At 47.1% G+C, this 20,637-nt stretch overlaps 1 protein-coding gene across 2 annotated transcripts in view; it reads left to right on the plus strand.

The window, feature by feature from the left end:
* The first annotated feature begins 5,766 nt into the window (after positions 1–5,766).
* Zbtb8a (zinc finger and BTB domain containing 8A) overlaps positions 5,767–20,637 on the plus strand; it is a 40,910-nt gene continuing 26,039 nt past the window's right edge. Inside the window, exons 1-3 of one of the 2 annotated variants that reach the window (XM_052717021.1) lie at positions 5,767–6,099; positions 15,055–15,160; positions 16,876–16,967. The gene's annotated coding sequence lies outside the window, so the exon portion shown is untranslated. The remainder of the gene's footprint in view (positions 6,100–15,054; positions 15,161–16,875; positions 16,968–20,637) is intronic. The other variant, XM_052717020.1, reaches the window with a different exon arrangement.

Raw genomic sequence — 20,637 nt, forward strand, 5'->3', positions numbered from 1 at the left:
AGTCTTAGAACTGTCCTCAACCTGGGGGATCTGATGTTATCCCCAGGTAGACAGTGTCAGAGGTGCCTTGATACTCAACCGATATCTGCTCCACAATGGCTTCCTTGAATGGCTGTCTTACTCCCAGAAGTCTTCTGTGTCAAATGGTGGCTACAAGTATAGAAATGGAGCTTTGTTGTTGTTTTTTTCTGTATGCTCAGACCATCACTCTAACTTCCAGGCTTAATACCACTCTCTGAGATCAATGATCTCCAGCTTGTTAGTACTAGCAGATATCTTCTCCAAGACCTGATGTTTTAGCGAGACTAAATACCGCTGTCCAATTCTACCTCCTTTAAGTCTTCTGTAGCTGCAGTTACAACATATCATCCCATGTCTCTTCCTTCCTCTCCAGTCAATTCTCAGACTCAATGCAGCTTCATCTCCCATCCATTAAATAAAGGGATTGCTTCTTCACATTTGGTCCTGGACAGCCGTGGTGGTCCATGTCGTGAATCCCGGCACATAGCAGGCTGAGGCCCAGAGTGAGTTCAAGGCCAGAGTGGTTATATAGGGAGAACTGCTCCAGAACAAAACCTCCTACCTTCATTTGCTTCCTATTGCTCTCATAAACACCACGATGATAAACAGCTTGGAGAGGAGAGGGTTTATTTGGCTTACGCGTCCTGATCACAGCCCATCACTGGAGGAAGCCAGGGCAGGAACTCAAGTGAGGCAGGGACTGAGGCAGAACCCAGAGAGACGATACTTACTGCCGTCGTCCCCACAGCTTGCCCACCCTGCCTTCTTTCTTAACTCACCTGCACAGGGGTGGCACCACCCACAGTGAGCTGAATTCTCCCACATTGACCATCAGTCAAGAAAATGCCCCCACAGACTTGCTTACAGGGCAATCCGATGGACGTGTCCTCCCAACAGAATGTCCCTCTTCCCACGTGAACCTGGTTTGTGCCAAGATGACAAGTAAGTAAACAAAAACAATAATCCCCCACCTTGATCCCTGCAGAGGGCAAAACACCCCTACGCATGAAGAGAAGCACAGGAAAGGCCCGGAACCTTAAATGCGCAGGCTTTCTTCAAAGGCAGGAGACGTTTAACCTCTTCTTCCTGGAATGCTGGGAATGGATGTAGTTTACAACCTAGTGATCCTCGGCTGTCTGATGAGCCAGGTTCCACCCATATCTCCCAGATGTTTTACTTTTCCCAGACCCTTTACCCCTAAAACCTTGAGCATTAGTTCTAGTCCATAGAACTCATTCTTGTGAGATATGTCATTTGTACGTGCCGGGCAGTGGTGGTGTACACCTTTAATCCCAGCACTCGGGAGGCAGAGCCAGGCGGATCTCTGTGAGTTCGAGGCCAGCCTGGGCTACAGAGTGAGTTCCAGGAAAGGCGCAAAGTTACACAGAGAAACCCTGTCTCGAAAAGCCAAAAAAAAAAAAGAGCCTAAAAGAGCCTAAATGACTTCTGTGTCATCTTAGGGCCAGGCATTATGTTTACCTCAGTCATTCTCCCTAGACCTTTAGATTGAGCATTGTTTCTAAGTCAACAAGAACCCATCTTATGGACAAAGCCATGTGTACTTTGTAAAAAGCTTCAGTGTAAACATATTGTAAGTTTTGTTGTACTCACGGGACTGAGCTCATTGTTATCAGAGAACTTTTCCCCAAAATTTTGCTGTTCTTAAATATGGCTAAAATAAACAAACTGGTGTCTGACTCTGGAAGTCTTGGCCCAGCACTGGTTACCTAAATCGGGCTGAACTGAGTGAGTTTCATTCTTCCCTCACCTGGATGCTTTTCCTGCTGGCTGTGAAACCTGTAGGGACCTCCACCGGTCCCAAACCCTCTCTCCTCACTTCATAGTCTCTCTCGACCCACATGCATGGTTTTCATTACTATCTCCATGACACTGAGGACAAATTGTGTTTCATGAGACAGGGTCTCATGTCACCCAGGCTGGCCTTGAACTCCTCCGTCTCCTTGAGTAAGTAGGAAGTAAGTATTGATCCTCTGGGGTTCTGCCTCAGCTCCTGCCTCCAGGTCACTGCCTTGCTTGACTTCCTGTCCTGGCTTCCTTCAAAGATGGACTGTGACTGGGACTTGTAAGCCAAATAAACCCTTTCTTCCCCAGATTGCTTTTAGGAGGCCGCCCAAGTAGTAGGATTACAGGCATGTGCTACCAACAAATGTCGATGACTAATATTTGTAATAAAAACCCAGAGCCAGATATTGGGGTAAAAGGTGAAAGATCAGAGAGGCAGAGCAGCCAGCCACTAGTTCTTACCCCTATGAAATCCTCCGCCAAAAGAGAGAATATCTGGCTCTGGTTTTTTTTTTTTTAATTAATAAGACCGTTTAGCAATTCGTGTTACCAATATTTATCTCAAACAATTTACCTATTAGCTTCTAATTTAAGTAGACATTAATTTACATTAGAAGTTCACAGAATTAGAGGGAGAGGTGGGACACAAGGATGGAAGGCATCCAGAAACAATAGCCAAAGTCATATCATAGAATCGGCTTGGTGAGATTACCAGTACTGTTCTCAGTAAACAGGGACAGCCAGTTAGCACCACAGCACCGGAGTGAGGCAATGGGTGCTGCCATTAGACGTACTGGCCTGGGGCTGGAGAGATGGCTCAGTGGTTAAGAGCACTGGCTGCTCTTCCAGAGGACCCGGATTCAATTTCCAGCACCCACACGGCAGCTCACAACTGTCTGTAACTCCAGTGATCTGACACCCTCACACAGACATATATGCAATGTGCATGAAATGAAAATAAATAAAGTATACACACACACACACACACACACACACACACACACACACACACACATACACACACACACACACACACACACACACACACACACACACACACACACACACACACATATATAAGCACTGGCCCTAGAGCTACTGCTGCAACTGCCGCTACTGTTAAAAAGACACCCTGTATGGTTCTTGAGTATTGGTGCTGTAGTTCCCTCTTCAAGAGGGGCATCCAATTGCCAAGTATAAAAACGGCTGTTGTATCTGCAAGCAATTCTGGGAGTGTAAATCATTGGTGTGTAATAGAATATTATTTTGAGATGTGTTACATTTGTTTATGCCGTGGAACATTTGTTTAATGATGCAAAGATGTGTTGTATTCTTTTATTTTTATTTTTATTTTATGTGCATAGGTGTTCTGCCTGTAGGTGTGTCTGTGAGAGGGCCTCGGATCCCCTGGAACTGGAGTTACAGAGATCTGTGAGCTGCCGTGTGGTTGCTGGGAATTGAACTCAGGACCTCTGGAAGAGCAGCCGGTGCTCTTAACCGCTGAGCCGTCTCTCCAGCCCGTGTTGTATTCTTTTATGCTGCATTTGTTTAACTCTGAAGCTGTGTTCCTGTGCCTGTCTAAAACACCCGATGGTCTAATAAAGAGCTGAATAGCCAATAGCAAGGCGGGAGAAAGGACAGGCGGGGCTGGCAGGCAGAGAGAATAAACAGAAGGAGAAATCTGAGAGAAAAAGAAGAAAGGGCAAGAGAGCAAGAGAAAGTAAGGATCGAGAAAAGAAGGGGCCAGCCACCCAGCCACCCAAGAGTAAGAGTGAAAGTAAGATTGCAAAAGTAGCCGGGCGGTGGCGGCACACACCTTAAATCCCAGCACTCGGGAGGCAGAGGCAGGTGAACTCTGTGAGTTCTAGGCCAGCCTGGTCTACAGAGTGAGTTCCAGGACAAGCTCCAAAAGCTACATAGAGAAACCCTGTCCCAAAAAACCAAAAAAAAAAAAAAAAATTACAGAAGTAAGAAAAAGGTAAAAGCCTAGAGGCAAAAGGTAGATGGGATAATTTTTAAAGTTAAGAAAAGCTGGCAAGAAACAAGCCAAGCTAAGGCCAGGCGTTTATAATTAAGAATAAACCTCCGTGTGTGGTTTGTCTCGGAACTAGGTGGCGGGCCTCCCAAAAGAGCAAAAACAACCAACAACATTGGTATTTTCATATTCTATTGCAGAGAGTAGTTTCTACTTCCACCAATTAACCATAAGGTAAGGAATTCTCCAAACTATGGGTTTCAGATGACATGCATACAAAAGGAATGAAAATGTATGGCATACAGAAAGGATGAAGACGTCAACCTCTGTCACAGAGATTACCTCATTCTCAACAAGTCCAAGCCGGTTTTATGATGTTTGTGACTCTCCTATTCCACCAAACAAAACAAACACAAACAGGTCTTCTTCTGGGCTCCTTCTTTTCTTTCTTTTTTTGACAGCCTTGAATTAGCTCGTATTATCTATATAGACCAGGCTGGCCTGAACTCACAGTGATCTGCCTGCCTCTGCCTCCCTCCCCAGTACTGCAGTAACCTTTTGCTATTATAATGTCTAGGGCTTTCTGGGATAAATCTTCAACGGGGGTGTTAGCAGAACAGTTTGAGCACATTCAGCAATGCTAATCGCTAATGGTTTTCTCTTTTTGAGACAGGGTCTCACTATGTAGCTCTGACTGTCTTGGAACTTGCTGTGTAGACCAGGATGGCTTCTCACTCAGAGATCTGCTTGCCTCTGTCTTGTGCCACAACACCAGCATGCTAATCACTTTCAAACAAGCTTCCATTACCTCAAAAGGTGAAGAAACACATCTAAGAAGATGTATTGAGTTCTTCAAAACATAAGGCTAATTAGTGAGGAAACAAGACCCGGATCCCTCCCTTGTCGTCCCCCCTCCCACCCCCGATTAAGAGTTGGGAGAGAGCCGGGCGGTGGTGGCGCACGCCTTTAATCCCAGCACTCGGGAGGCAGAGCCAGGCGGATCTCTGTGAGTTCGAGGCCAGCCTGGACTACCAAGTGAGTTCCAGGAAAGGCGCAAAGCTACACAGAGAAACCCTGTCTCGAAAAACCAAAAAAAAAAAAAAAAAAGAGTTGGGAGAGATAAACCTAAAAAAAAAATGAAATGTATGTTTTGAGCCGAGCAATGGTGGCCCATGCCTTTAATCCCAACACTCGGGAGGCAGAGGCAGGCAGATCTCTGTGAGTTCGAGGCCAGCCTGGTCTAGAGAGCGAGCTCCAGGACATGTACCAAAACTACACGGAGAAACCCTGTCTCGAAAAACCAAAAGAAGAAGAAGAAGAAGAAGAAGAAGAAGAAGAAGAAGAAGAGGAGGAGGAGGAGGAGGAGGAGGAGGAGGAGGAGGAGGAGGAAGAAATGTATGCTTTGAAATTTTGAGTTCCCTCCATTTCACCGTAATACATGATTCGCAGTAATTGACAACCAGTATGAAGAAGTAGAAAACTAATTTAGTTTATAGAAGTTATTCTTGTGTAGAGCAAAAATTCAGCAATTGACTATTTTAGGAAACGTATAACTTGATGTTTGCGGTCTCAATATTAAGGACATGTCAGGAGAGAAGCTTGATATACGATCAATTTTCGTATTTGAAAACATAGACCCTTCTCTTTTTACTAGTTTTATATCAAGAATCGTTTTCTGGGCCTCTCTGGGCTCGCCTTTTCAAATGGTCTGATAGGGACCTACAAAGGTTTCTAAAAGGCTATCCCTGACTAGACTAAGTGATTCGATAAAGAGGGAAATTTTGTGGAAATTTCTTCCATTTGACGTTGCTAAACTTAAGTACAATAATGTCACATGTACTTATACAGTAATTGTGGGCACGCCTAAGTCCCTCCCTCTCTAGCCTTAAACCAATATCCCCACATCTTAGAAATCCAGCCCCTTTGCCCTCGGGAGGCGCCTTTCCCAATGTAAAGTACAATTTTAAAATTTAAGCTCCCGACTGAAAGAATGATCCGCAGTGAACTGCTGGGGAATCTGGGCGCCCCAGTGCCTGCGGAGGGTGCAGCCGGGTGTGGGCACGGACAGGGGGAGTGGGCGAAGCTGCTGGTTGGTGCCTGAAATCTGTGCGTTGCCCCTTTAATTGTGTCCTCAGCCCTCGGGCGTTTCTGTCCAACGCCCACGTCAGCAAATACCTTTTGTTTCTCCCACGTTGGGGCTACTTGTTTTAGGGCGCACAGCCTCGGCTTCGGAAGGGGGTGCTTCCCCACCGGGAACCGGGAATTGCTCTGCAGCGCGTACGAGCGGCCAGAGCTCGGCGGTAAGTGGCTGTGCGGGCGCGGGCGGGCGGAGGGCGGCCGGGGCGTCGGGGCTGCGGGCCCGGCCGGGAGCCTGGAGGAGGGCGGCGGGGGCGCCGGGGTGCGCCCCGGGGATGCAACCGGGGCCCGTGCACGGGGCGGAGCAGGGGCGGAGCAGGGGCGGCCGGGCGCCATTTGCAGCCGGGGGCGCAGAGCAGGGGCTCCGAGGGCCGGCGACGGCCACAAAGGAGGCGCGGGCGGCGGTGGCGGCCCCGGGCGCGGCTGCGGGACAATGGCTGCGCCGTCGCCGCCCGCGCCCGCCCCGCCGCCCGCCCGCCCCAGCCGGACCGGGTCGGGCCCCGGGAAAGGCGGGAAGGCTCCGGAGCCTCCTGGCGGCGGCGGTGGGGAGGCGGCGCCACGGAGTCGGGCGTGTCTGCAGCCGTCGGGCACCGTGGCGGGGGAGGGGCGCGGGGCGCGGGGCGCGCGGGGCGCGGGGCGCGGGGCGCGGGGCGCGGGGCGCGGGGCGCGGGGCGCTGCAGCCCGGCGTTCTCACTCCGCCCTCCACCCTCTCGCTTTCAATCACGACGCGACGGTTCCGATCTTAGAACCGAGGGCCGAAGTATGGAGCCCCAGCTGGCTCCCGGGAGAATGTCCCTGGCATCTCCCACCTGGCGACACTGTCTGGTTCGGTTCCTTCGCGCTCTGGCGCGCTTACTCGCCCTTGACCATGCGGTTAGCTGTATTCCACGTCTTTCCGAGACGTGTTTGGAATAGGATTCACACCTAGCGGGCATTCGACCGCACACACCGCTAACCTAGAAGTCTATATTTGCAGGACTTTAGTAAATGGAGTGGTTTCACTTTCATGAATAGTTCACTTAATTTCTTATAAGACAGCTACCTGTTCAGGCTGTTTATTCTTCCTGGCAAAGGAAAGACGGAGTTTCACCCCTTGGCGGGGGGTGGTGACAACCTCCCAAGCCCCCCTGCTCTTGCTGCTCCCGGGGAGCTGTCTCCAAGTACCAAAAACCTTCCCTCATCTTTATCACTTAAATCTTATCTATTTACCCATTTTATTCTTTGTTTTAAACTGGACTCAGGCTTGCCTTGAAATTTTGATTCTCCTACCTCCACCTTAGGAGTTTTGGGGTGAACTAATTGAATTTCAGTTTGTCTTAACTCTTTTAATGGCATAGTTAATTTTTTCATATTCAAAGAGGTTGATGTAAGTTTATTTTTAATTCTCCCTGTTTTTGGGTTTTTTTTTTTGCTATTTTATCTTTTTTTTTTCTTTTTTGAAGACTAGGTCCCATGTAGCCCATGCTGGCCCCAAATCTAGTTTATGATGACCTTGGACTCCTGATTCTCCTGCAGCCACCTGCCAAGTGCTGGGATTGCCAGCATGGATCTCCACACCTGGTACTATTCTGTGCATGAACTGAACCCAGGGCTTCATACATGTTACACAGGAGCTCTACCACTAAACCATATGCCCAACTGTCTTCAAGCCTTAAATCGCTCCCCTACATCTTACCAAAAATGCCAAAGGCCCATAAGATCTATAAGTCTCCAAGGCCTTATAGGAACTGGGCTCACCGAGTGTGTGTGTGTCTGTGTGTGTGTCTGTCTGTCTGTCTGTCTGTCTTGCTGGGTTGAACCCAGGGCCTTGCACATGCTAGGCAAATGTTCTACTGTTGACATACATCCCCAGACTCCTTAATTTTTTTTTTCCAGACAGGGTTTCTCTGTGTAGCCCTGGCTATCCTGGAACTTGCCCTGTGGACCAGGCTGGCCTCAAACTTACAGAAATCCACCTGCTTTTGCCTCCAGAGTGCTGGAATTAAAGGCATGTGCCACTACCACATTTTTTAAGTTAATTTTATTTTGAGATGAGGGTTTTCTGAGTGGCCTAGGGCTACCTTGGACTTACTTCTTCCTACCTCAGTCGCCCAAGTCAACTGGCATTATAGGTATACTACATGGTGACCTCTCCCCACCCTTTCCTTCTCCATATTCCATCCCCACCCCCACCCAGTATCAGAGCTTTATTAGGAGGAGGGAGGGGACAGAAGAGAGCGATTAGGCCTGTGGAAGGTATGTGCAGAGGGGGGGGGAGCCATATTGCATTCTTTCTTGTTCCGCCTCAGGGCCTTCGCACCTGCTGTTCCCTCCGCCTGGAGTACCCTTCTTTCAGATACAAATGACTCTTTCCTACTTTGGACATTACTCAAATGACATGTCATCTTCTAACCGAGGCTTTTTCTACTATAGTTTTAAGTCTTTTTTTTTCTTTCTTTGTTATGTTTTAAATAGGAGTTTTGCCTGTATGTGTGCCTGTGTACCAAGTGCATGCCTGGTGCCAGATGAGGGTGTTGGATCCCCTTGGATGGGAGAGTTACAGATGGTTATGAGCCTCCATGTGGGTGCTGGAGAGCAAACCCAGGTCCTCTGGAGAAACAGTGCTCTTAACCATAGCCAGTCCTCTTAACTGCTGGGTCATATCTCCAGCTCTTCTTAAGTTGTTTTGTTTTTCAAAGCAGGGTTTCTCTGTGTAGACCAGACTTGTCTCGAACACAAAACTGCCTGTCTCTGCCTCCCGAGTGCTGGGATCAAAGGTGTGCACCACCACCACCCAGCAAATGTTCTTACTTATTTTTTAAATTTATTTACTTTTACTTTATGTGCATTGGTGTTTTGCCTGCATGTATGTGTGAGAATATCAGATCTTGGAGTTACAGACAGTTGTTAGCTGCCATGTGGGTGCTGGGAATTGAACCCGGGTCCCCTGGAAGAGCAGTCAGTGCTCTTAACCGATGAGCCATCTCTCCAGCACCCCCAGCACATTTATATTTAATTCTAAAGATTTCCTGTCTTAAACCCTGTAGTCCATATGTGCTTCTAAAACAAATTATCTGAGATTGGATAACACACGAAGAAATATTGCTGGGCGGTTGTAGCTTGAGTTTTCCTGCCTGCCCCACAGTCAGGGCAAATCTCTCTCACCTGCCAGTCCCACAGCCGCTCAGACCCAACCAAGTAAACACAGAGACTTATATTGGTTACAAACTGTATGGCCGTGGCAGGCTTCTTGCTAACTGTTCTTACAGCTTAAATTAATCCATTTCTATAAATCTATACCTTGCCACATGGTTCTTGGCTTACCGGCATCTTCACATGCTGTTTCTCATCATGGCAGCTGGCAGTGTCTCTCCGCCTCAGCCTTCCACTTTCCAGCTTTATTCTCCTCCTTGTCCCGCCTATACTTCCTGCCTAGCCACTGGCCAATCAGTGTTTTATTTATTGACCAATCAGCAACACATTTGCCATACAGAACATCACACAGCAGGCGGTGGTGTTGCACTCCTTTAATCCCAGCAGAGGCAGGGGGATGTCTGAATTCGAGGCTAGCCTGGTCTACAGAGCAAATTCCGGGACTGCCAGGGCTACAGAGAGAAACCCTGTGTTCGAAAAACAAAACAAGACCCACTTCTCCAAATCCCTTTATTCCGATGCTAATCCCCTCCATGAGGGCATTCCCCCACTCCCACTTGATAACCACCTAAAAGCTCCTCTTAATTTTCCCTTGTGAGAATTAACTTTCAGCATGAACTTTGAAGGAGACACAGCCTTCTACAGCTCAGCTCTTAAGATGGACTTAATTCTAAATCTTCCCAGAATTACAAGTCCTTCATCCTCCGAAGAATACAATTGCTGTTCAAAGAACACAATTGCTGTTTCAGTTAACTCAAATTTAGGAGCTAGGAGTTTTTGCTAAGACCAACACACTAAGGTCTAGATAAGTGGTTCTCAACCTAGGGTCGAGATCCCCACGGGGGCCAAATATTAGACATCCTGTGTGTCAGATGTTTAGCATATGATTCATAATAGCAGCAAAGTTGCAGCTATGAAGTAGCAACGGAAATCATTTTCTGGTTGGGGGTCACACAACCTAAGGAACTGTATGAAAGGGTCGCAGCATCAGGAAGGCTGAGAACCACCACTCTGCGTCAATGCTGTCTATAGTACCAGGCTTTACTTGCTACCCAGATCTTCAGTCTGCATGACTTTTCTTTCTGTTCCAAAGACCTTCAAACCTAATGGTTCCTAAAATATGTAATTGTCTGTTCCAACCACCTTTTAAAAGATCATTGACCTTAATGGAAATTTTGAATTCTCTAATCTTCTTAGGGACTACCATAAATATTTAACTCAGAGATATTGTAGACGTTCCACTGGACTTTTGGATGACTCACCGGAGTTCGTTGTAGCTAGCTAATACAACGTGTAAGATCAATCTGCTGAAAACATCTGGAAGGCATTATCCATGCCTGTGGCATAGTCCTGTATGCAGAAAATACGCCCTTCTAGATGCAGGATACTGTTTGTTATTGTAAATTATGCTAAGTGTTACCAAGTTGTGAGGGCGCCAGTTTACTGAGCACTTCCTGAAGGGATCTGCACACAGCAGGATGCTCTTTTCCTGACCCCGGATTAGGCACAGACCACACACCAAATACCTGTTTTCATAGAGAGATCCTTTATTTAGCAGGGAAGGTGTGATTCCGCCCCCTCCCCCGCCTCCAAGATGGGGTTTCTCTGTATAATTTTGGTGCCTGTCCTGGATCTCACTCTGTAGACCAGGCTGGCCTCGAACTCACAGAGATCCAAGAGGCCCAAAGGGGGATTTTGATTGCTGGACTTCAATACTTTGATAGTTGGACCTTGGTGATAAGCCTTGGAAATGAGCCTGGCATAATAAAGTGTTCAATAATGGGGCTGGAGAGATGGCTCAGCAGTTCAGAGCACTGGCTGCGCCTCCAGAGGACCCAGGTTCAATTCCTGGCACCCACATGGCAGCTCACAACTGTCTGTAACTCCGTCCAGTTCCAGGGGATCTGACACCCTCACACAGACATATATGCAGGCAAAACATGAATGCACATAAAATAAAGCAATTTTTTAAAAAAAAGTGTTCAAGTAATGGAACAGACCTTGGTGGCTAGCTTTAGGCATGTAATCTATGGTTTACAAGAGAGAGGGAGAGGGGAGGGGCAAGGCCTACCAACACCAGGCTTGCCATGCTTGGGCCTGCTAGAGCCCTTCACTTCCTTTTGCTATGTAGTTCAAGAAGAACTTTCTCTTGAAAACGTTGACTCTTTACTTTATTGAGACATGGTCTTATGTAGCCCAGGCTGGCCTCAAACTTGCTGTGTGGGCAGGGATGACCTTGAACTCCAGATCTTTCCGTCTTCATTTCCCAGTACTCCCAAGTTTCATGTGGGGCTTGGGTCAAGCCTGGCTTTGTGTGAGAGTGCTAGACAGCCCTTTACCACCCGACTACGTCATCCTTAGTCCTCCTCTGTCCCAGCCTCTTGAGTACTGGGGTTCCTGGCCGAGCACCACACTGGAATTAAACTTTAGGTGGGTTTTCCTGGTCGATCCTCCTCAGGCTATGTCTTTCCCTGCATTGTTTCAGCTTTCTTTTGGGAATGCACCCTGCTTGCGTAAGAGGCATTGTGGGTACATTTGCAGAGAGTGTAAGCCATGTAAATTGGCTCTGGGCTCACTCAGCTCCAGCCCTGATTTGGTTCACTTGCTTTGTGTATAATTTTGGAGATTTTCTTTTTTTAAGGATTGATTTATTTTATTTTATATGCATTAGTACTTTGCCTGCATGTGTGTCTGTGTGAGGGAGTTGAATCCCCTGAAACTGGAGTTACATAGTTGTGAGCTGCCATGTGGGTGCTGGGAATTGAACCTGGGTCCTCTGGAAGTGTAGCCAGTGCTCTTAACTGATGAGCCATCTCTCCAGCCCCCAATTTTCTAGTCATTTCTCTTGTGCCTTGGTTTCCTATGGCAGCTGTGAACCTCATGGTGTAGATGCTGGGCTCCGAGCTTGGGTCCTCTTGAAGAGCAGCAAATGCTTCCATTCCGTGAGCCATGTCTCCAGCCCTGCCTTATAATTTCCAGACTTGAAAAATTTATTGAAAAATATAATAGTTTTTAGAGGCCAGTAAGACGATTCTGAGGGTAAAGACACTTGCCACACCTGGTGGCCTGAATTTGATCCCCGGACTCACAGGATGCAGGAGAGAGTCCACCCCCCCCATTGTCCTCTCAATGTCAGGTGACCATGGGGTGTGCACATGGGACAACACAAACACATAAGAAGTGACTGTAGCCGGGCGGTGGTGGCGCACACCTTTAATCCCAGCACTCGGAAGGCAGAGCCAGGCGGATCTCTGTGAGTTCGAGGCCAGCCTGGGCTACCAAGTGAGTTCCAGGACAGGCGCAAAGCTACACAGAGAAACCCTGTCTCGAAAAACCAAAAAAAAAAAAGAAGTGACTGTAATTTAAACATTAAAAGAAACACTTGCTGTAAATTTATATATATATGTGTATATATATACATATTTTTTTAATCATTATAGCTGAATCACAATTGGAAGCTAGCCTGGGCTCCATAGTAAGATTATTATCCAGCCAGGCGATGGTGGTGTACACCTTTAATGCTAGCAGAGGCAGGCAGATCTTTGAGTTCAAGGCAAGCGTGATCTATAGAATGAGTTTCAAGACAGCTAGGGTTGTACAGAGAAACACTGGGGTGGGGTGGACTGGAGCAGCACTGGCTGCTCTTTCAAAGGACTCATGTTCAATTCCCAGCACCCACATGACAACTCACACCTGTCTGTAACTCCAGTTCCGGGGGATCTGACACCCTCACATAGACATACATGCAGGTAAAATACCAATGCACATAAAATAAGATAAAAATGAAAAATTATTTGACTCCCTTTTCTGGCATCCTCAGGCACCAGGGACACACACGGTGCACAGACATACATGGAGCCAGAACACCCATCCACATAAGATTGAAGGATTTAAAAAGGGGGCAAGAGAGTCACTTAAGATATCTGTTTAAGGTTGATTCTGCCTCAAGCAGTTCCATAGGGGGCTAGTGAGCTAGCTCGTGGGGTAGAAAGGCCATGCCACCTAGTCTGATGAACTGAGTTCAATCCCTAGAGCCCACATGATGGAAGGAGAGAACCAAATGCCACCTCTGTCTTCTGATCTCAATAAAGAAATGAAACATACAAACAAACAGAAAACCAAGAAGCTGTAGAGATTCCTACCTTCAGTTCTGGTGAACCTCGGGCCGGGAAACAAGAGCAGAGAAGCAAAAGTCATGCAAGCTAAAGGAAGGATGAGGGCCAGTTAAGTGGCTGTCGGTGGGGGTGGGGGGGTGGGGCACTCTCTCCAGCTTAGCCTCCGAGGATCCTGGACCAGCCCCAAAGAAGACTCGCAGCAGAGGGAGCTCTAACTCTGGCCACCGCTCTCGGCATGAAGAGTTCCTCCCAGGGGCCTCCACGCAGAGGAAGCTGGGTTCTGGACACAAGCCACGGAAAACTTCTAGGATGAGTCACTGTGGAGCCAAGTTGGGGTTTGTTTAAAGGAGGGACAGTATGCACCCAAGAGAGGTTCGCTAAGTACCAGTGCCTTTTTTTTCAAGTTAGAATTGGATACAGAGGCTGGACTCTGGTCTTTCTGCTCCCGCCTGAGGAGTGCTAGGATCATAGGCGTGCGCCACCAGCCGCGCGTGGTGCTGCGCACTGTTAGTCCAAGTGCTCCGGAGACAGGCAGGCAATAATCTCTGTGAGTTCAAGACCAGCTTGGTCTACACAGCCAGACATAAGGAATAAGGTAACATTTGAAATGAGGTGTACAGTTGATTTGTAGAGTAGAGCCTTCCTACATAGTTTAATTCTCACCCTCGGATGCCTATAAAAATATGGTAGAACCAGTCAGTTTTGTGTAAGCATTCTGATAGACACAAGAAAGATGTATGGTAATAGAATTCTGAAATGTTTGCAAGATGGCTCAGGAGTTAAGAGAACTCGCTTCTCTTCCAGAGAACCTGAGTTCAGTCCCAGCACCCACATGGTGGCTCACAACCATCTGTAACGCCTGCTCCAGGGATCAAACACCCTCTTCTGGCTTCCGTGGGTACTATGCATACATTGCATATACACACAGACAGACACAAACACAAATAAATTTAATTTTTAAAAACCTAATTGATCCCAGCACTAGGGAGGCAGAGACAGGTGGATCTCTGTGAGTTCAAGGCCAGCCTGGTCTACAGAGCGAGTGCCAGGATAGCCACGATTAGATAGTAAGACTCTGTCTCAAAAAAAAAAAAAACTTTTGTGTGTGTGTATATGTATGTATGTATGTGTGTGAGAGAGAGAGAGACAAAGAAGGGGGGTATTGGCCAGGCGGTGGTGGCGCATGCCTTTAATCCCAGCACTTGGGAGGCAGAGCCAGGCGGATCTCTGTGAGTTCGAGGCCAGTCTGGGCTACAGAGCGAGTTCCAGGAAAGGCGCAAAGCTACACAGAGAAACCCTGTCTCGAAAAACCAAAAAAAAAAAAAAAAAAAAAAAGAAGGGGGGCATTGTGCATAGGAGCGCTGTGCCTGAGAAGGCTAGAGGCATTGGATCCCCTGAAGCGGGATATACAGTGGTTCTGAGCTGCTTGGCATGGGTTCTGGGAAAAACTCAACTTGGGTCCTCTGCAAAAGCAGAGTAACATTTTTTTTTTTTCAAGACTGGGTTTCTCTGTGTTGTACTGTCTGTCCCAGAACTCACTCTGTAGACCAGGCTGGCCTCAAACTCACAGAGATCTGCTTGTCTGTGCCTCCTGAGTGCTGGGATTAAAGGCGTGCACCACCACCAGTTCTAATATTTTAAGCAGAGAGAAATTTAATAAAGCATTTGGATCCTTACAAAGTCATGAAAAAGGCTTGGATAAGGTGGGGCTTCAGAAATAATTCCCAACACAAGACTGCCTGAGGGAGGGGCCACGAGGGAGGTCCTCAGGCGTTGCAAGTGACATTGCTAACTGCAGTTTGGGGGATCTGGGGGATCGAGAGACCGCTGCCTTCCACCTCCCCAAACAATGACTCTCCCTTATCTTTTCAGAATTACGGTTGTTGCCAAGCTGTGGTGGCGCACGCCTTTAATCCCAGCACTTGGGAGGCAGAGGCAGGAGGATCTCTGTGAGTTCAAGGCCAGCCTGGTCTACAGAGTGAGTTCTAGGACAACCAACTCTACACAGAGAAACCCCTTCTCAAACAACAACAACAAAACAAGAACTATAACTATTAACATAATGTCTACATGATGGAGATTAGTACATACATTGGAGTACTTGTACATAAAAATGAATAAATAAATGTGCTGGAGAGATGGCTCAGCGGTTAAGAGCACGAGCTTCTTCTAGAGGTCCTGTGTTCAATTCCCAGCAACCACATGGTGGCTCACAACCATCTGTAATGGGATCTGATGCCCTCTTCTGTAATGCAGGCATACATGCAAATGGAGTACTTCTACATAAAAATAAATAAACGAGATTCGTGATATTTACATACATGTATAAATCATGTGCTGTCTTGACAGCCATCAAGCTTCCATAGACATGTCTGCCAGCATTAACATTCCAGTCATGGAAAGATGGTTCCTGCCTCATTTCTACCTTGAAACTCTAAGAGAATTGATGTCTTACATGGGGGGGGGGGGGGGGGGGGGGGGGGGGAATGGTGCTAACTGCAAAGGAGTCTGGGAAATGTACTTTTTCGTTTTCCAAAACGAAGTTCTGAAGGTGTCTGAGTATGTGCTAGGGTGGAACTTGGTGATTGATATTTCATCAGCATGTAAAAACTCTGTGGGACACAGACTAGGCTTGTAAATCCATTCTCCCTGATAGCTTGGAATTCATTTTTGCTGGCCACAGCATAGACCATGATTGTGCCCCTATAAATTGCCCTTGTGAGCCGGAAAGCTGTCAGAGTAACCACTCCACCCGGGTCCCCTAGATCCTTAGGATTGGGGAACAGATGAGCTTTCACTATGGCAAGAATCTTTCCCCTCTCAGACTCCTGGTTTTCCTGTGCATGGTTGCACGTGCCTGTAATTCTAATACTGTGAGGCTGAGGCCGGAGGATCAGAAGTTTGACGCGCATCTGGGCTTCATAATAACTCAACAAACAAGCAGTAGGCCAGTTGTTCCTCCAACTTCTGCGTTTTAGTCACAATTTCCAACCTGCTGCTTTAGTTGCCAATGTTTCCTAAACGTCTTTTGTAGCCAGTTTATTATTTTTTTGAGGCAGACTGTCCTTGGACTCACCAAATAGCCAAGGCTAGCCTTGAACCCCTGATCCCCTGTTACCACATCCCGAGTGCTGGAATTCAGGAGTGTTCTACTATGCCCTGCTAATGTTAGTTTATTTAGAAAGGGATCCAAAACATCAAAGCTATTTTTTGTTGTTGTTTTGTTGTATATATATTTATTATGTATACAATGTTCTGCCTTCTTACAGAAGAGGGCACCAGATTTCATTACAGATGGTTGTAAACCACCATGTGGTTGCTGGGAATTGAACTCAGGACCTCTGGAAGAACAGCCAGTGCTCTTAACCTCTGAGCCATCTCTCCAGCCCTTGTTTTGTTTTTCAAGACAGGGTTTCTCTATGTAGCCCTGGCTGTCCTGGAACTCAATCTGTAGACCAGGCTGGCCTTGAACTCAAGGAGATCGTCCTGCCTCTGCCTCCAAATGCTGGGATCAAAGGCATGCACCACCATCCCTACTGGCCAAAGCTATATTTTAAAACTAATGATCTGTGCCAAATTACCTATTTTTACATGCTGAACACTGGTGCCTAATATATAAATAATTAAGTATCCTACCAGATACTTCTCTTATTACAAAAGTTCATTCTGAGTCTCTATCCTTTCTCTCCACAGACACAACTTTTCTGAACTCACTGACTTGGAGTGTTTCCTCTTTGTCCTTCAACAGTCTTCGGGTTTCAAGACTAGCACCTGTACATTTCCAGGTATGAAGAAACCATTTTTTGGTGCTGAAGGTTGGCCTTGGGTGTTCTGCCGCTGAGCTCCACCCTAGCCACATGTGAAAAGTTTAATTCTTTTACCTCATTCATATAAATATTAATTCTATATTTAACAAAATACAGTTTTTATTATTTTAGGTGTATATGTGTTTTGCCCGCATGCATGCCCGTGTACTGCATGCATGTAGATGCCAGAAGAGGACCTTGGATCCCTTGGAACTAAAGTTACAGATGGTTGTGAGCCACCATATGGAATTGAACTAGGGTCCTCTGGAAAAGCAGTCATTGCTCTTAACCTCTGAGCCATCTCTCCAGCCTCCAGAGTTTTAATTGATATTATACCTCATTTAAAAACATATATAGCCGGGTAGTGGTGGTGGTGGTGGTGGTGGAGGTGGTGGTGGTGGTGGTGGTGGTGGTGGTGGAGGTGGTGGTGGAGGAGGTGGTGGTGATGGTGGCGGCGGTGCATGCCTTAGCCTCAGCACTCAGGAAGCGGAGGCAGGCAGGTCTCTGAGTTAGAGGCCAGCTTGGTCTACAGAGTGAGTGCCAGGACAGCCAGGGCTATACAGAGAAACCCTGTCTCCAAAAACCAAAACATATGTAGAAAGCACACTTTTCCAACTATGCACTTTATATATTATAGAATACATTTATTGTGTTCCACTCCCTGTATAAAGCACTCAGCATTCTGCTCTCGGTCAGTTGTCTCTGTTCACTTACTGCTGGTTTCCGTCTTGTGTACGATTCTGCATGTTTGTGAATGAGTGTGGGCATGTGGTGGTCAGAGGACAACTTGGGTGTTGGTCCTGAGCTGCCCCCTTGTTTGAGTCAGGGTCCCTTGTTTGCTGCTTCTGTATGCCAGGCTAGCTGGCCCTCAAGTTTCTGGGGTGTCTCCTGTCCTTGTTTCCCATCTCACCCAGGCAGCACCGGGATTGTCACTGGGGAAATTGGGATCCCCTTTGTATCCTTAGTCTCCTCAATAGAATGGTTTTGGAATAGATTCAGAAGGAAGCTTGAGGGCCATTTTATTAGAACTGGAGAGAAAAACAACAGGGCAAGCAAGCTGTCAATCCTGGCAGCTGTCGGGAGGAGGAAAATGGAGAGGAGAAAGAGAGAAAGACTAGGTGCCTTTTTGAGTTAAGGTCCAAGAAAGCTGGCATGTTCAGGAATGCAGGTCAACAAGCAGCTACGTTGTGGGAGGGAAGCGAGTGCTTCAGAGAAAGAAATGAGAAATCCCAGAGTGGTGGAGAAAGGTGCTTAGGTTTCGGGCCAGTATTCAAAAGGAAAAGATAGGTAGGTAGATAGATGGATGATAGGTAGATAGATAGATAGATAGATAAATAGATAGGTAGATAGATAGATAGATAGATAGATAGATAGATAGATAGATAGGTAGATAGATAGATAGATAGATAGATAGATAGATAGATAGATAGATAGACAGACAGACAGACAGACAGGCTTGACAGTGCTGTGTGGTGGACGCTCCTCAATCCACTACATCAGAGAGTGACTTCGGGAGGGATGAGCCCATGATCTCATTAAGGGATAATCATCCCTCCCATCTGCTTCTCATGTCTTCTGGTGAATCTGCTTTCCTGAGGCATGATCTCTCCTACCCAGGTAATGAATAGCGCAGCTGGATTAACTCTCGGGACAGACAATAGGATATAGTATTCCAGTCTTTAGAGTGTATAGAACGCCATATTTACACCAAAGCCACTCATATTTCATTCTTTTGACTAGAAGCAAAGAGTTTTCCCTTAACGGGTCTCAAAACCCTGATAGCTTCATTTTTCCATACAGCTTTTTAAATCCTAAGAAGGGACAAACTGATGTTATCCTGTGACACAGTACCAGGGGCCCAAGGCTCATCAGGGAGAAGCCTGTCCCCAGTGCCCTCTGGTCACGACACAACCAAGAACACTGTACACTTCTCCTATCCCTAAACTGCTTGACCAATTTTTATCTCTTGTTCTCATCAGGATTACAGATGAGATTTATGTAGGTTCTGGGGGTTAGAACATAGGTCCTCATACTTCTGTGGCCAAGCCTCCAACATACTGTCAAAATTTTAACGTAGTATTTTTTCATTCATTCTTTGAGAATTTCATGCATGTATACAATGTATTTTGGTCATATCACTGCCCATTCCCTACCTCCAGCTTCCCCTTCCGCCGCATACTTCCCCAGCCTGTCCCCTCCCAACTTCATGTCCTCCTTCTCCATCCCCCCCCCACTTCTTCATAACCCACTGAGTCACATGAGTGTGTGGTCATTCACTGGATAATAGACAACCTACCTGTGGCCACAACCTCAAAGAAAAATGGCTTTCCCTCCCCCAGGAGCCAACAACTGTCAGTGGATCCTCAGTAAAGATAGGGGCTCATGAGCCTCTCCTCATCCACGCTTGAGGTTTTTGTTTTGTTTTGTTTTTGTTTTTTTGGGTTTTGTTTTGTTTGTTTTTTGAGACAGGGTTTCTCTGTGTAGCTTTGTGCCTTTTGTGTCTTTCCTGGAACTCGCTCTGTAGCCCAGGCTGGCCTCGAACTCACAGAGATCCTCCTGCCTCTGTCTCCCGCGTGCTGGGATTAAAGGCGTGCTCCACCACCAACCGGCTCCATGCTTGAGTTTAACCAGCCCGATTCTGTGCTTTTCTCGTCCGGGCTACCCCAGCCGCCGTGAGTTCACGAGTACATCAGCCATTTCACGGCCAGAGACAGCATTTCCCTGCACGCTTCCCTCCTCTGGCACTTCTCTCTCCTTTTCCACCTCGGGGGTCGGGTTGATGAGATGGGCCATTTAGGGCTGAGCACTCACAATTGCTTAGTCGAAGCACTTTGACTAGTTAGGAGTCTCTGCATTAACTGTTGCCCATCACAGAGAAGCTCCTCATGCCAGGCACGATGGTGCACGCCTTCAATCCCAGCACTCAGGAGCCACAGGCAGGTGGATCCATGTGATCCAGGGCCACACAGGGAGACCCTGTCTCAGAAAAAAAAAAAACAAAACAAAAAAACGTTCAGATCTATGCTTAGGAATTTAGGCCGGAGATAAACATTTGAAACCTAACAATGGAATTGAGGCAGACAGCACAGGGAATGATTTAGTACCCTGGGACTCCTCTTTTTTTTTTTTTTTTTCTTTTTCTTTGCTTTTTAAGACAGAGTTTCTCTGTATAGCCTTGGCTGTCCTGGAACTCACTTTGTAGACCAGGCTGGCCTTAAACTCAGAGATCCGCTTGCCTCTGCTTCCTGAGTGCTGGGATTAAAGGCATGTTTCACCACCACTCAGCCAACCCCTCATCTAACAATGCAGCTGGTAACCTAGGACCTTCATCCTGCATCGATCTGCAGAGCCGCGCTTACATCCCACTCTAAACCATAGAACGGGTTCTTTAGACATCTGCGTCAGTCTTCTGATGATTGGGTGAAAGTCCTCATGCATAACAGAAAATTGATCTGCCACTAAGCTGCATCCCCAGCCACTTTCTTACTTTCTGTTTTGAGGCATTCCCTCACTAAGTTTCCCAGGCTAGCTTATAATATACAAAAAGAAGGTGCTCCTTCCCCAGAAGGGTGCTGACAATTCCTCTTAGTCACAGTTCTATTTAATGGAACTAGGCAGCATTTCCCAGGTGTGAGCATTTCTACCTTGA

The sequence above is a fragment of the Peromyscus californicus genome, unplaced genomic scaffold (assembly GCF_007827085.1).
Source record: "Peromyscus californicus insignis strain IS unplaced genomic scaffold, ASM782708v3 Scaffold_5__1_contigs__length_169319896, whole genome shotgun sequence".
Lineage (NCBI taxonomy): Eukaryota > Metazoa > Chordata > Mammalia > Rodentia > Cricetidae > Peromyscus > Peromyscus californicus.